The sequence below is a fragment of the Lutra lutra genome, chromosome 3 (assembly GCF_902655055.1).
Source record: "Lutra lutra chromosome 3, mLutLut1.2, whole genome shotgun sequence".
NCBI lineage: Eukaryota > Metazoa > Chordata > Mammalia > Carnivora > Mustelidae > Lutra > Lutra lutra.
The window spans coordinates 69637749-69652364 of NC_062280.1; the positions used below are offsets into that span (position 1 = coordinate 69637749).

Below are 14616 nucleotides of genomic sequence, written 5' to 3' on the forward strand. Positions count from 1 at the left end.
GTGGTTATGTAAGATGTTAACATTATGGCAAGGTGGGTTAAGTTATATATGGTAACTCTCTGCACTATTTTTGTAACTTTTCGGTGTAAAATTATTTTGAAATAAAATTTTAAAATTTCAGCTTGCTCTACCTTATGAAAACCCATTGCCTAATCAACTCTACTGCTTGCCTCACCAATCTATGGATAAACTACAGGAATAGTTTCACTTGGGAAGTGTTCTAACAACAAGCAGAGAAGGCTTTACAAACAAGAGTCCAGTGGCCTTCTGGAGATGGGGGTTTTGTCACTACACTCAACCAGCCCCTCCCCATGAGTTGCTACCCCATAGGCTAAAAAAGTATGGGAGCCACCACAGGCTCCTATCAGAATTTCCTGGACTTTGGACCATATGTGGAACTTCTGTAGCCCCTGACCCACAGCTTTGGGACACTGTTGCCACTGAGCCTGCAGCACCATCTCCCAGCCATGGTTGCAGGAGCCAGCAGATTTCCACACCTGGGGCTCTCTGCTTTAAGGAGATAACCTGTCCCCAGTAGCAGCTTTAATATTCTATTTCTTTAGATGGCATTTTATTAAATGCACAGCTCCTTAGACAGCAGTGTTCACGTTTTCCCCACATTGATATTGTGTCTCACATCCAGTCATTCAAAGTCAATCTGATTTATTTCCAGTGGTTTCACTTTGGTTGCTCTTTGCTATTCTCACTAATAGGAAGAGCTCATTTCACTCCATTATATTTCTCATTTACATAGCCGAGCTTATATTTAGTTTTACCTAACTTGGTCTTCATGTACGAAGAAGGTGAAAAGATATTCATCTGTGTTTTCCAAGGTAGAGGATCATTTCCTGGTCTTTCTGGGAAGTTGTATAATGGGGAAATTAGTGGAGGTTGTGGAGATATAGATTGGGTTTGATTTCTGGATGTGACTTTTACTGATAGTCTGACCTTCCACAGGTCTCTTCATGTTTCTGAGTCTATATCTCCTCAATGACAATAAAAAAGACAATACGTGTAAAGTTTTTGAATTATTATGAGAATTACATGAAACAATGTATGTGTAGAATTAAAGCTTAGTCTCTTATTTACTAGATATCATAAAAACAATCTAAGCTCTTTTTTGGCCCGGACTAGGGAATAAGGAAACATCTAAAGATAAGGAATCTTGCAGAGAGAGAAAGCTGTCTCTGGACCTGTTGTATTTTATTTGTACAAATGATTTGCAGTCAGTGGCCTTACTTTGAGCCAAAAAGGAAACAAACAAAACCAAGAGCCAGTTTTCAATAAGCCTAATGTAATTATCCTTTGTTTTATATTTCAAATGACTAACTTCCTCTCGTTAATTTGTTTTACTAAGACTATCTTTAAATTACTGTTGGGGAACCTTTAACCTCTAACTTGAGAGAATTGCGGAAATCACTAAATACATCTTTGGTAGGAAATAGTGGAACTCCTGAGATTTATGTCTAACTCTTCCTTTACGTTGTAAATTTCATCACAGAATTAAAATTAGGGGATGGATTTTGTTTGCAGATTTTTGTTTGTTTGTACTCCATACATGTTGTAAAGTGGGAGAAAAAAGCATTGAATCTATTTTCCTTCTAGCAGCTTTAGTGTTTGGAGTAAAGAAGTAAGTCTAGCTTGTTTTTGATACAAATTCAGTATGAAGTGTGGTTTCTTTATGATACCCAAACACTTTAAAGACAGTAGGTAGTCAATAAATAGTTTTCTTTCTCTGTACCCTTATAGTTTGTGTCTAAACATCACTTTGCTTTTATTAGAAACTTTGTTGTCCCCATTAAATCCACTCCAGTTTGTTTCCATCCTTCTCTCTTCAGGGCTTAACATTGTCCTTAGGTACAATAAGGCAACTTTATTTTAGAACAGTGGATTTCAGAATTTCTTTGTTTTTGTTTTCTAAATTTTTTTTCAGTGTTCCAAATTCATTGTTTATGCACCACACCCAGTGCTCCATGCAATACGTGCCCTCTTAATACCCACCGCCATGTTCACCCACCCCCCCCAACCCACTCCCTCCAAAACTCTCTGTTTCTCAGAGTCCACAGTCTCTCCTGATTTGTCTCCCCCTCCAATTTCCCCCAACTCACTTCTCCTCTCCATCTCCCAATGTCTTCCGTGTTATTCCTTATGCTCCACAAGTAAGTGAGAACATATGATAATTGACTCTCTCTGCTTGACTTATTTTACTCAGCATAATCTCCTCCAGTCCCATCCATGTTGATACAAAAGTGGGGTATTCATCCTTTCTGATGGAGGCATAATACTCCGTTGTATATATGGACCATATCTTCTTTATCCATTTGTCTGTTGAAGGGCATCTTGGTTCTTTCCACAGTTTAGCCACTGTGGCCATTGCTGCTATGAACATTGGGGCCCTTCTCTTCACTACATCAGTATCTTTGGGGTAAATATCCAGTAGTGCAGTTGCAGGGTCATAGGGTAGCTCTGTTTTTAATTTCTTAAGGAATCTCCACATTGTTTTCAGAATTTCTATTTTTTTTTTAACTAAAATACTTTATTGAGCCTCCTGATGACAGTGGTAGAATCACACGTTAAGAAAATACCTAACAAGCTCTTCCTCTAGCCCTGCCTGACTTATGCAATCCTTTTGCAGTAAGTTATTGAAGGCTTTTTGTTAAACAGCAACCCTTTTACAGGGAAGAGGGTATTTTCAAACTAACGTCAATCATAAACCCTTTAGTAGAATTAGCCAGCTAGATTACTGGTGAGTCTAATGACTTAGGTTTCCATCTAGCAGGAATACGAAGGAATGAGATACAGAGATGATGATGTTTTGATCCTGCATGCAAGTTCCGCTTATTGTGGAATCTGGTAATCATTCTGGGCAACTAGAGAAAATAATGGAAACTGGGGGTGAAGGCCGAGGTTCCATGTGCTTGAAAGAGGCCAGAATTTCTTAGTAGTGCTTTAACAGATTGATTGGAAATAACAGGAGTGATTTTTGACTGATAAATCAATGTATTCATCTAATCGAGCTCATAATAGTTGAGTAGATGGCCATATAAGTTGGTGATAGGTTAAGGCCAAAATGGATGGATGTTTTTATTTATTTATTCTTAAAGATTTTATTTATTTGAGAGGGTGGAGAGAGAGAGAGAGAGAGAGAGAGCAAGAACAAGCTTGTGTGTGTGCTTTGAGGGGGGTAGATGGAGAGAATCTGTAGACTCTGTGCTGACTCTGTGTAGACTCTGTGCTGAGCCTGGAGCTCCATGCCAAGCTCCATCTCACGATCCTGAGATCAAGACCTGAGCCGCAATCAAGAGTCAGACACTTAACTAAGTAAGCTCCCCAGGTACCACTGGATGGATGTTTTTAGAGATTAAAGTAATAGGTCATTAAAGAAAGATGCTGACAATGGGTTGGTGAGAGTGGGAGTTGGTGCAGAAAGAGAATAGGTATACTTTTTTTCTGAGTGGAGAATTAATTCTTTAAGTCAGGGTGTTTAATTAAAATTTAATTAATTAAAAAAACCAACAACAAGAAACACATTCTTGTGCTTAAAAGTTCTAGGTTTGACTCTGGCTCTACTATTAATTTTTCATGTTTCTAAGGACAGGCAAAGTGCTTTTACTTTTAAGTAAGTTTTTTTTCAACTCTAGAATAGAAACTGTAATACCTGCCCCATTTCCCTCAGAGGATTTCTGTAAGTCACAATGAAATAATTAATGTGAAAGTGCTTTATAAAATGCCATAAGGCTTCACAATTCTATAGATTTTGATAATTTCTGTACTTATTCCTAACATGAGTCTTTTGTTCTTTTAAAAGCAAAAGCTAAATAAACAAAAACAACATCCATGCAATATAGAATTATCCCTGCTAAGAGAAAGCTTCTTACTACTGTTCTTTAAAAAAAAAAAAAAGATGAGCAATACATCATTAATATCCATTTTATGCATGTTTTTGCTTGATTCTATATTTATAGAAATAAATCTAGTAATTTTGATCATGCTAGTTATATATACTTAAATGGTTTATAACTGGAATGGTGTTTTGTAACTCAACTAATGGGGTAAAAGCTGTCTGTAGGGATATAAACCAAGAGTTCTGCTACTACTAAAGTAGGGATTTTAAGCTTTCTTCAAAGTTCTGCTGGAATTACAAATGACATTAGCCTGACTGGTTGCCAGTCAAGGAAGCAATCTTCACCAGGGTTGGCTGACATCTGCCCACAGCCTGCAGAACAACCATCCAATGAAACCACAATTTCCTATGAGGTGAGAGTATGATGAGAAACTAAAATAATTATTAAAGTAACATTTTAGATACACTAATACCTATGTTTTTGCCTGTAGCTAAGCAGCATGAGCAGGCTACTTGAGTTCAATTACATTGTGAAGATGTATACGGTTTATTTAGTTGGAGAAAAATAATAATCACAGAATGGAATCACAAGGTGGATGACTCACAGATAATTACTGTTTTGTTGTTCTAGGAAGTACAGATGTAAGTAGCATATCTGGGAACTAATAATGATATGACCCTGAAGTTTTCTTTGGGCCTATTAAATTTATTTATTGCCAAAATGTAGAGAGACCAATAGCTCAGGGTGTTGGGATTTTGCTAATTGCTCAGGCAGTGGTTGGCTTGCAGTTATTATTGATGCTTAGGAGACTAACAACTGTCTAGATTTCAATCACACTTGCCATGATTCATCTTTGGGAAATAATTCAACAGGACACTGCAAGTCCAAAAGGCAGAATCACTGCGGAAGACAAACCATATGAGACTCCTGACTCCAGGAAACACACTGAGGGCTGCGGAAAGGGAGGTGGGTGGGGGGATGGGGTAACTGGGTGATGGGCATTAAAGAGAGCACGTGATATGATGAGTACTGAGTGTTATAGTCACTAATGAAGCATTGAACATTAAAAAAAAAAAAAAAAGGCAGAGTGGAGAAAATTCTTCCTGGAATGTCCCTTGAGTTTCCCAGAGTCAGTTCTTTTGAATAGGCTCCTGATTTCTGACCACAAGTGAGATGATTTTTATCTAAAGTTTACTATTTAGATATTCTCAAGAGCAGCTGCATAGACTTTTACTTTGGTCAAAGCATGATCTTCTTGGATAACACAAATGCATTAGGAAGCAAGAAGCATAGGGTCAATTCCTAGTTTCACCACTGGTTAACTGGGCTGTCACTGGTTGCATTTAATATTTTATTGAAAGTCTCTATAGCATTCATTAAACCTTATTTATTGAGGGCTCACAAGGCAGACAGCCCAATACCAGAAGTTTTATTAGTATCTGATTGTATGTAGATTTTCATTTATATACTTAGTAGAGAGCACTACAGAATATAAAGTTACCTTGTGAATGAGCTTGTATCTACCAATAAAAGGAAATTGAGGAAACTGAAAAAATGTATATAAATGTATTAATGTACATAATGTATATAAAAACCATGTTTTCTGGTGTCTGTATTTGAATCTTTATATCTGGGGCTTTGCTGACCCTGAAGGCAGCAAACAACTCCCCTTTCATGAACAGTCATCCAATACACAGCCCTTACTTCCAGCCTTTTTCAGGCTCTTATACCCCAGGCCACTATTTCCCTAATCACTCTTGCCTTAATCATGCCAGGGCCACCCCTCAGACAACTTAGGACAGACTCTATGCCCCAGAGCCTGCTGAAAATATTCAATCTAGCCTATCTTAAACTGGCTTACTCTTGTCTCTTCTATTCCTTCCCGCAGACACCACAATAAATGTCCCTGGCCGCAGTTTCCCCTGCTCCCCCTGCCTCCTGACCAACCCTGGTACTTTCTCTTGTGGCCCTACATGCTGTGCCGTGCCTCCTGTGTTTATGTGGCTATAAAAACATGACAGTCATTTCTGCATATGTATGTCTTACCATACCTGAGTAAAACAAATCCTGGGTTTACTTTTATAACAATATATTCAAAATGGAGAAAGCAGGCATAAAATATTTAGATAGTTTAAGATTACGTAGTCCATTTGAAATCTAATTATTCCTTACCTCAAAGCTTATTGATTCAGTCCTCCACTCAAAAATAATGATTGGGCACTTCCGACGTATAAGGAGTTGTTTTAGGGAATATAAATCTACCTTGTCATAACAAACAAAAGAGACAATCTTTTATTTAACTCAAGCATTTTCCTACTTTATTTTCAATTTCTATTTGATATTTTCTCTGGGTTTTCCTACTGGAAGCCCTCTCTACCTGCTGTAACTTTCTTTCTGCTCCCCTACTCCTGTTTTCCCAAATTAGCATGTGTGTATCACACTGTGGTGCACCTACTCCCACACCTGGCATGCTCATGTCCCACTCACACACTCCTCACTGGTACATTACAACCCATCTGATGCCTGACTAAGCAAATTTGTATTTCAGATCATGACCTACAGATAAATAAATTAATAAGTAAGTTGGCTAGTTACTTGTTTTTATAGGCATTTAACCCTTGCTTATTTATAACTGATAGGTGGGATTATTGTCAAAGGGAAATATAAAACAAAGAAAAGTTCACAGGTACCTGAAGAAATGTACCTGTGGGGATGTTTATTATCTATCTACACTCTTCTGATGGTGTAAATCTTGAGTCTCTTAACATATAACTCGTGCACAAAGAAAGCATATACAGCAGGTTATTTTGACCCTTGACATGGTGACCTGTGAAAATGATCATCTCTTCACCCCTCCTGAAAAGGAGAAAATGCCTCAATAAATCAAGGTATTGATCAGTCAGGGTTTATAGAACTGTGAACAGAGACTTGACAAAATAGTGCCTTAAACAAGAAAAGGGCTTAAATTTCTTCCATAACCGGAAATCTGGGGATAGGCAATCCAGGGCTCATGCAGTTCCTCAAATACTCAGGCTTCTTCTATTTATCAATTTCAACATCCTTAGGTTTTGGCTTTTATCCTATGGTCATAAGATAGCTGCTGCCACTCCAGACATCTTGTCTGAGTTCCAGGAATTAAAAAGAGGAAAGGGAAAAGGGAAGAAGGCATTTTCAGGTGAGTCTAACCATTTCTACTGAGGTACAGGCTTTCCTGCAAAACCCAACCAGTAGATTTCTGTTTGTATCTCTTTGACTAAATTGTCACTTGGCCACAGGAGCATAAAAGTTGAATAAGACACAAAAGTACCCAACAACACAATTAGGTATTTACTTCTTTCACTGCAAATCAAGTTTTTGGTAGCAGGTAAGAATGAGAGAAAAGTGGAAACTAGTAGGCAACTCTCAGTGTCTGTCATACTTTTCAACAAAAATGAAGTTGATGGTCCTCTTGTTAGGTTCAGACAATGGTGTCAACATCACCACCTTCCCCCTCATGTAGCCTCCCTCAAACAGTACAAACATCAGAAAGCAAAAGTAAATTTATATGCAAATCATATTTCAGCACAACCTGGAGATAGACAATGTCCAAACTTCAAAAATAATTATGAATAAACAAAGAATAGTCAAATCCCAGAATGCAGCTTCTCCTACTATCACCCCAACTTTGTTGCCATGAGGCTCTTGGGTGAGCAAAAGCAGACTCAGAACTACAAGGAAGGCAAAATAGGGAAATTAGTGAAGAATCCTAAGTTTGAATTATCCTACGACTAGAAAGACTAAGTCCACTCTAAGCCTGGAAATACTAAAAAAAAGCATCCAGGGTTGAGCATGGATATAAAAAAGGTCTTCATGACAGTCGTTTCTGCATCTGTGAGTCTTGTCATACCTTATTAAAACAAATGCCTGGTGCCCTTCTGTAACAATACATTATTCAAAACTGGAGAAATTAGGGAAGGAATCTTGAAGTATGGTGATTTAAAGGGACCGGTAGGGGGCGCCTGGGTGGATCAGTGGGTTAAAGCCTCTGCCTTCTGGTCAGGTCGTGATCCCAGGGTCCTGGGATCAAGCCCTGCATTGGGCTCTCTGCTCAGTAGGGAGCCTGCTTCCTCCCCTCCCCCTGCCCCACTGCCTGCCTCTCTGCCTATTTGTGATCTCTTTCTGTCAAATAAATTTTTAAAAAATCTTTTAAGGGACAGGCAGGATTTAAAACGGCAATCCTTGAAGCTCATAGCTCTGGGGAAAAAAAGAAATATGAAAAGGGAAGGGAAAAAAATCCCTTTTGGAAGTACAAGAGGGAAGAGGGAAAAAAGAAAAGGGAAAAACAAGAAAAAAGAGAAATCTTATGTTTCTGCAAGATAAAGGAAAAACATAAAGGCAAAGGACTCGCGGCCCTCTTTACCCCATAAAAACACACCCCCAAAACTGTCAAAGTACCTGAGCTTTGATATACCAATATGAAATGATGCCATTAAGAGGTGCCTGGGTGGCTTAGTTGGTTAAGTGTCTGCCTTCAGCTCAGACAATGATCCCAGGGTCCTGGGATCAAGCTTTGCATTGGGCTCTCTGCTCAGCAGGGAGGCTGCTTCCCCCTCTGCCTCTCCTGCTTCCTCTGCTTGTTCTCTCTCTCTCTCTCTGTCAAATAAATAGATAAAACCCTAAAAAAATAAAGAAGAAGAAAAGAAATGATGCCATTAAGCCGAGAATCTCTAAAACACCCCAATTCCATAAATATGAACAAATGGAAAGTAAAGTCCATATAGAAATATAGTGAAAACAAAGAAATGAAATTTCATGCCTATCAACTGAGGCAAATTCTCCTCTGATAAGACAACCAAAAATAAGAAGGAAACTATAAAGAAGAAAACTGTAAAAAGTTCACATATCAAGCAGAACTGAGTATCTTCATACAACGATTTGGAAATATGAGAAACTGTTTTAAATTAGAAGTACAAAAAGTTAAAAATAAAATGAACAAAATTGGAATAAAGGAAAAGCTTGATTGCATTTAGGAAAAAAAATAGAAGAAAAAGGTAAAATGAAGAATAAATTACAAGTTGCCCAAGGGAGAATAGATTCAAATAATTTAATAAATAGTATTGAAAGAGAGTGAGAAAACCCTGGAGAGAATGAAAATGGCTTGAATAAAGCCATAAAAAGGACCAGAGGGAGAGAATTAGATTTGAAAGACAGGCAAAAAGGGAATAATTTTCATGTTAACAGAGACCTTGAAGAAAAAAACAATAAAGCAGGGCTAATATTTTAATTTTTTTTTTTTTTTTGAGAGAATGAGAGAGCACAAGAGCAAGGGGATAGGGAATGGAGCAGAGGAAGAGAGAGAGAATCCCAAGCAGACTCCCTGCTGAGAACAGAGCCCAACATGAGGCTCATTCTCATGACCCTGTGATCATGACCTAAGCTGAAATCAGGAGTTGGACGCTTTACTGATTGAGTCACCCCAGTGCCCCAAAAGAGATTATATTTTAAACTATAATTCAAGATCACTTTAGAGAATGAAAAAGACTTATATCTATACATTCAGAGAGTTCACTGGGTACCAGAAAAAATTAATCCAGAGTGATTAAACTCTTAAGACATATTCTAGTAAAACTCATTAGATTTCAAAGACATGTATAAACCATCAAGGTCTCTAGGCAGAAATATCAAATAACTTACAAAGACAAAAGAATTAGACCAACAGCAGACATTTCAAAACCAACATACAAAGCCATGCAACAATAAAACAAAAATTTTTAAAAGCTTAGTGAAAGGAATTGTAAAACAAGTATTTTATATCCAGCTAAACTGTCCTTCAAATATCAAGCATATAGAAAAATAAATTTACATAATTTTAGGGAATCATGTGCCCTTTTTCTTTTTTAGCCATTTTTTGAGGAATTTGCTAGAGGATAAATTTCATAAAATCAAATCATGACTAGAAAAATTTCAGTGCAAGGACAGATGGTGAACATTTAAAAATATATAAATGCCCCTGTAAGACTCAAACAGTAGGGGCGAAGTTGGAGAACAAACATGCAAATGTTACCTGTTGTCACAAAATAGAAACATTGTTTCAAAATGAAAAAGTTATAAAGTAAAATTCATGACTGCTTTAGAGCTGACATTAGTGAAAATGAAATTATCTTTATGGGAGGCTGGTAATAGTAATATTTCAGAATCTAATGTTGTATGGATCTGGAAATGAAAAACCAGAAATAGAGAAGCATGGGTAGTATGACCCAAAGAACTGCTCTAAAGATGAATCTTTTTTTTTTTTAAGATTTTATTCATCCATTTCACAGATAGAGAGACAGAGAGAGCGGGCACAAACAGGGGGAACAGTGGGCAGAGGGAGAAGCAGGCTCCTTGCTGAGCAGGGAGTCCGATATGGGGCTCCATCCCAGGACCATGGGATCATGACCTGAGCCAAAGGCAGACACTTAACCAAATCTAATAACAATGATCCAAAATGGAATAGAGGTCATAGGAGTTGGCCCTGAATGAAATCTCCCAGAGTGATATTAGCTACAAGGTGCATGAGTCAGATTAATCCACCACATGTCAGCCGTTGGATCCTCATCAGAGCTGGCTCCAGGGCAACGTTGGTCATCCTAAATACAGTGTATATCTCCATTTCTCCACCACCTGTTCCAACCTATCCGTCTATTCATCCTGTCCCCCTGACACCATATTTATCTAAGAGATTTCACCTTCAGATATAGATCAAGAACATAGCCTAAAGAAATAGCCAAAAAGCAGTATGGTGCTTGTGATATTGGTACCACATTTTTACTTTTCTTTATTTTCTTTTTTTTTTAAAGATTTTATTTATTTATTTGACAGAGAGAAATCACAAGTAGGCAGAGAGGCAGGCAGAGAGAGAGGGGGAAGCAGGCTCCCCACCAAGGAGAGAGCCTGATGCAGGGGCTCGATCCCAGGACCCTGAGATCATGACCTGAGCCGAAGGCAGAGGCTTAACCCACTGAGTCACCCAGGCACCCCCTTTTATTTTCTAAGTGTATGTACAAACCTTAGGGTATATGTGGATGTTTTTTGTTTGTTTTTGTTTGTTTTTGTTTGGTTGTTTGAATGTGCTGAATACACTTGCACTGGCCTTATTTCCTAGGTTAGTCACAGATTGTGGGCAGCCACTGTAACTATTCCACCAATGACTTCAAGTACCAACAGTACAACTTTCAGATTTTATTTTTAGAAAAAAAAATCACTGTTCTTAAATATGGAGGATGACAATTTTGCATTGATATGGTATATTTGCTTATATTATGTACTATGTTATTAGCCACTTGTAATTTATGGGCAACATATTATTTCTTTTTCTGTTTTTAGATGCGAATAATTTTTAAGTATCCTCATATTTTCACTCTTGCTTGTCTTCCAAAACTATTGGCACAAACTATATGTTTCTAATTTTCATGTCTCAAACTCATTGGACAGAGTTTCCTTCGTTTTCTGTCATCAAGCAAAGTATAACAAACAAAAAGCATCATAAGGCCACAGGATTCTTCACATTCACCCTGAGGAATTGTTAGGTCCTTTGAGCTTTGCACTATTATTTTTCTAGATCAACTGCTTTGGAGCCAAAAGGTAGACTTCTTCTTCTTCTTTTTTTTTTTTTAAGTTTTTTTTTTAAAGATTTTATTTATTTATTTGACAGACAGAGATCACAAGTAGGCAGAGAGGCAGGCAGAGAGAGAGAGGACAAAGCAGGCTCCCTGCTGAGCAGAGAGCCAGATGTAGGGCTCAATCCCAGGACCCTGGGATCATGACCTGAGCTGAAGGCAGAGGCTTTAACCCACTGAGCCACAAAGGCACCCCCAAAAGGTAGACTTCTTAAAAAAATAGTTTGTTAATACAAATTGCCATGACCTAAAGTTTTCATGTTCATAGGCAAAAAACTATACTCAATATAGTATACTCAGAGACCAGTATAATCTAGGGTTTCTTAAAGAGAACATTTCTATAATATGGACTACCCACAAAATTAATGGCAATTGTGCCTTAGAGTTCCAAAACTCCGTCTCCCCACTTCAATATAATGGTTCAATGTGGATACACTACTCTCCCTTGGGACATTGATTTTTAAATGTTGTACATGATATCTGCACATTTCAGTGATTGAAGTACCTTAAGTTTTTTGACTACTCATGAGGTAGGGAGATACAGAAAACAGTTTGGGTTTTCTTACTTTGTAGTATTTCATCATTGTTAACAACTTGCTTAAAACCCAAAGGACTCCTGTATGAGGAAAAGAATGCTAACCATTTGTACATTGTCTAAAATCCAATTTAGAAACTGTTAGACAATTAATAAAACTCCAAATATTCGTACATTACTAAAATAACTTATAAATTAAAATTTCATATATTTAACAAACTAAATTTCTGTATGTAAATATTGATGCTAAACTTAACATTTTTTCTTTCATCTGAAGCCACAAGTCTAAAATACTAGATTTTCTTAAATGTTCTAAACACATTGAAAAACAGAAAAACAAAAATAATATTACAATAATTATAACACTGATCAGCACACTTTGTTACAAAAGTATTTGTACAGTATATGTAGATTTCTTTCTACTTTTTAAATATTTTATTTATTTATTTGAGAGAGAGAGAGAGAAAGAGTGAGAGACAGCATGAGAGGGAAGAAAGTCAGAGGGAGAAGCAGACTCCCTGTGGAGCCGGGAGACCAATGCGGGACTCAGTCCCAGGACTCTGGGATCATGACCTGAGCTGAAGGCAATTGCTTAACTAACTGAGCCACCCAGACGCCCCTGTAGATTTCTTTCTTACTTGTCTTTATTTATTTTTAATTCTTTTTAAGGTTTACTTCTCAAGATCTCTAGCATTATGAGAGGTTAATAATCTCTGGTTCAGGGCTTGAGATAAAAGACCAGTGTGCATGCCAAGGTGACTTACCTGAGTCCATCATCCAATTGGATAAGCTTTTTTAAATAGTTAGACTTTATCCATTGCCTCAGGAACTAGCTACATTGCTGAAATTATTGACTTTGATTCATAAGATATGTTCTAAGTTTTTTATGATCTAATCTTTTCCCCCAAGTGGCTTATCTTCATAGTACAGATGTTAAAAAAACATACTTTCCTACTCTGTTTGGGTGTCTTTTTTTTTTTTTTAAGATTTTATTTATTTATTTGTCATAGAGAGAGAAGCGAGAGCGAGCACAGGCAGACAGAGTGGCAGGCAGAGGCAGAGGGACAAGCAGGATCCCTGCCAAGCAAGGAGCCCGATGTGGGACTCGATTCCAGGACGCTGGGATCATGACCTGAGCCGAAGGCAGCTGCTTAACCAACTGAGCCACCCAGGTGTCCCTGTTTGGGTATCTTTTAAAAAATACAGCTTTATATGTCCTTTTTCCAATTGTTATTATGAGTATCTTTTCTTTTTTCTTTTTTTTTCCCTTTCTTTATCATACAATGTAGGAGAAGTCTATTTTGCAACTACCCATTTTGAGTCATTCAGATCTTCCTCAATTAAATCATTTGCCTTTGAGTAACTTCGTTTTCTTTCTCACCAACCACTGAGACATTGAAGATTTTTTTATCTTCATATACAAATATTAGAAATAATTATAATATAATTATAAATAATTGATGTTTGAATGATAAATATATAGTAGATAAATAGTTGCAATGATAAAATTCCTGCTCTTTAGGAATTTTCAAACTAAAGTAGCTAAAATAGTTTGGAATATATCTATAAGACAACACCTTGGATTTTTTTTAAACTCTTAATATTTTAGGCCCCAGTTGCTTTCCTCAGAGAATAATAATACTTGTTCCAACTATTTTGAGGGTTATCATGAATTCATGGCTATGTGATCCTTTTGTAGATTACTATCTACATTATTATATTTGATATAAAGGCTATTCTTGATATAGTGCATACTGATAATGCAATTAAACCACACATCTGGACACAATGAATAGCAAAGGGGTATGTACATCCCTCTGTGTCCACATGTCTATGGTGAAACATGATTAAAGAAGGAAAAGAGAAGAGTCATAAAAGAAAATTCTATTGTCACTCTCAGGATATCCCCAGAAAGGATATAAAGAAAGAGAAGACAAGTAACAAGTAACATAGTAAAAACTTAAATACATTTAAGAGGAGGGGGGAAAAAGTTAAATGTGAACTTCAAGAAATATGGATTCTCAATGAATGATTATTCCATGAATGAACAAATTTGGATACGGTAGCAGAAAGTCAATAGCTTTTTTTCTTGTACCATTTCTATAGAAAACCTTAGGAATAGGATAACCACAATGAGTTGGTTGAGGTAGGAGTATTGATAAAAAGAGCTTACCTGCTTTTGACAGAGATGAAAATTATTCTTGGAATGGAAGTTGGTCTGCAGAGAGGAAGGCTAATGTGGCTCCTTCCTAAAAGTACTGATTTTATATTCTTTATCTTTGAATCAGTTGAGATTTTCATTTCAGACATTCATCTCACTTTTCAAGCTGTTTAAAGTTTAAAATTAGCATCATTACATCAGAACAAAATCTCTTGCTAAGTCATAGCTCAACTTTATATATTCAGTGGATTTTTTAAATCCATGAATCACCAAATAGTGTTGATGGATGACATACCTTCATTCCTATACTTCTTGCCAAGTAAATTTGTTTTTTTGCTTAAATGTTTGTTCTTGTCATAGTCTAAATTTCAAGCATATTTCCACAACTACTAAGGAGTTGTGGTTTTAGATCATGATTAAAACAAAGATGGATCTCCC

General features: G+C 37.0%; 1 long non-coding RNA gene across 1 annotated transcript in view; it reads right to left on the minus strand.

Annotated features, from left to right (window-relative positions):
• The window catches only part of LOC125096339 (uncharacterized), a 43905-nt gene extending 29575 nt beyond the window's left edge, over nt 1–14330 (minus strand). Inside the window, exons 1-2 of the long non-coding RNA XR_007126142.1 lie at nt 14191–14330; nt 6018–6107 (exon numbers count right to left, since the gene is read on the minus strand). This is a non-coding gene — a long non-coding RNA (uncharacterized LOC125096339). The remainder of the gene's footprint in view (nt 1–6017; nt 6108–14190) is intronic.
• Nucleotides 14331–14616: the final 286 nt, after the last annotated feature.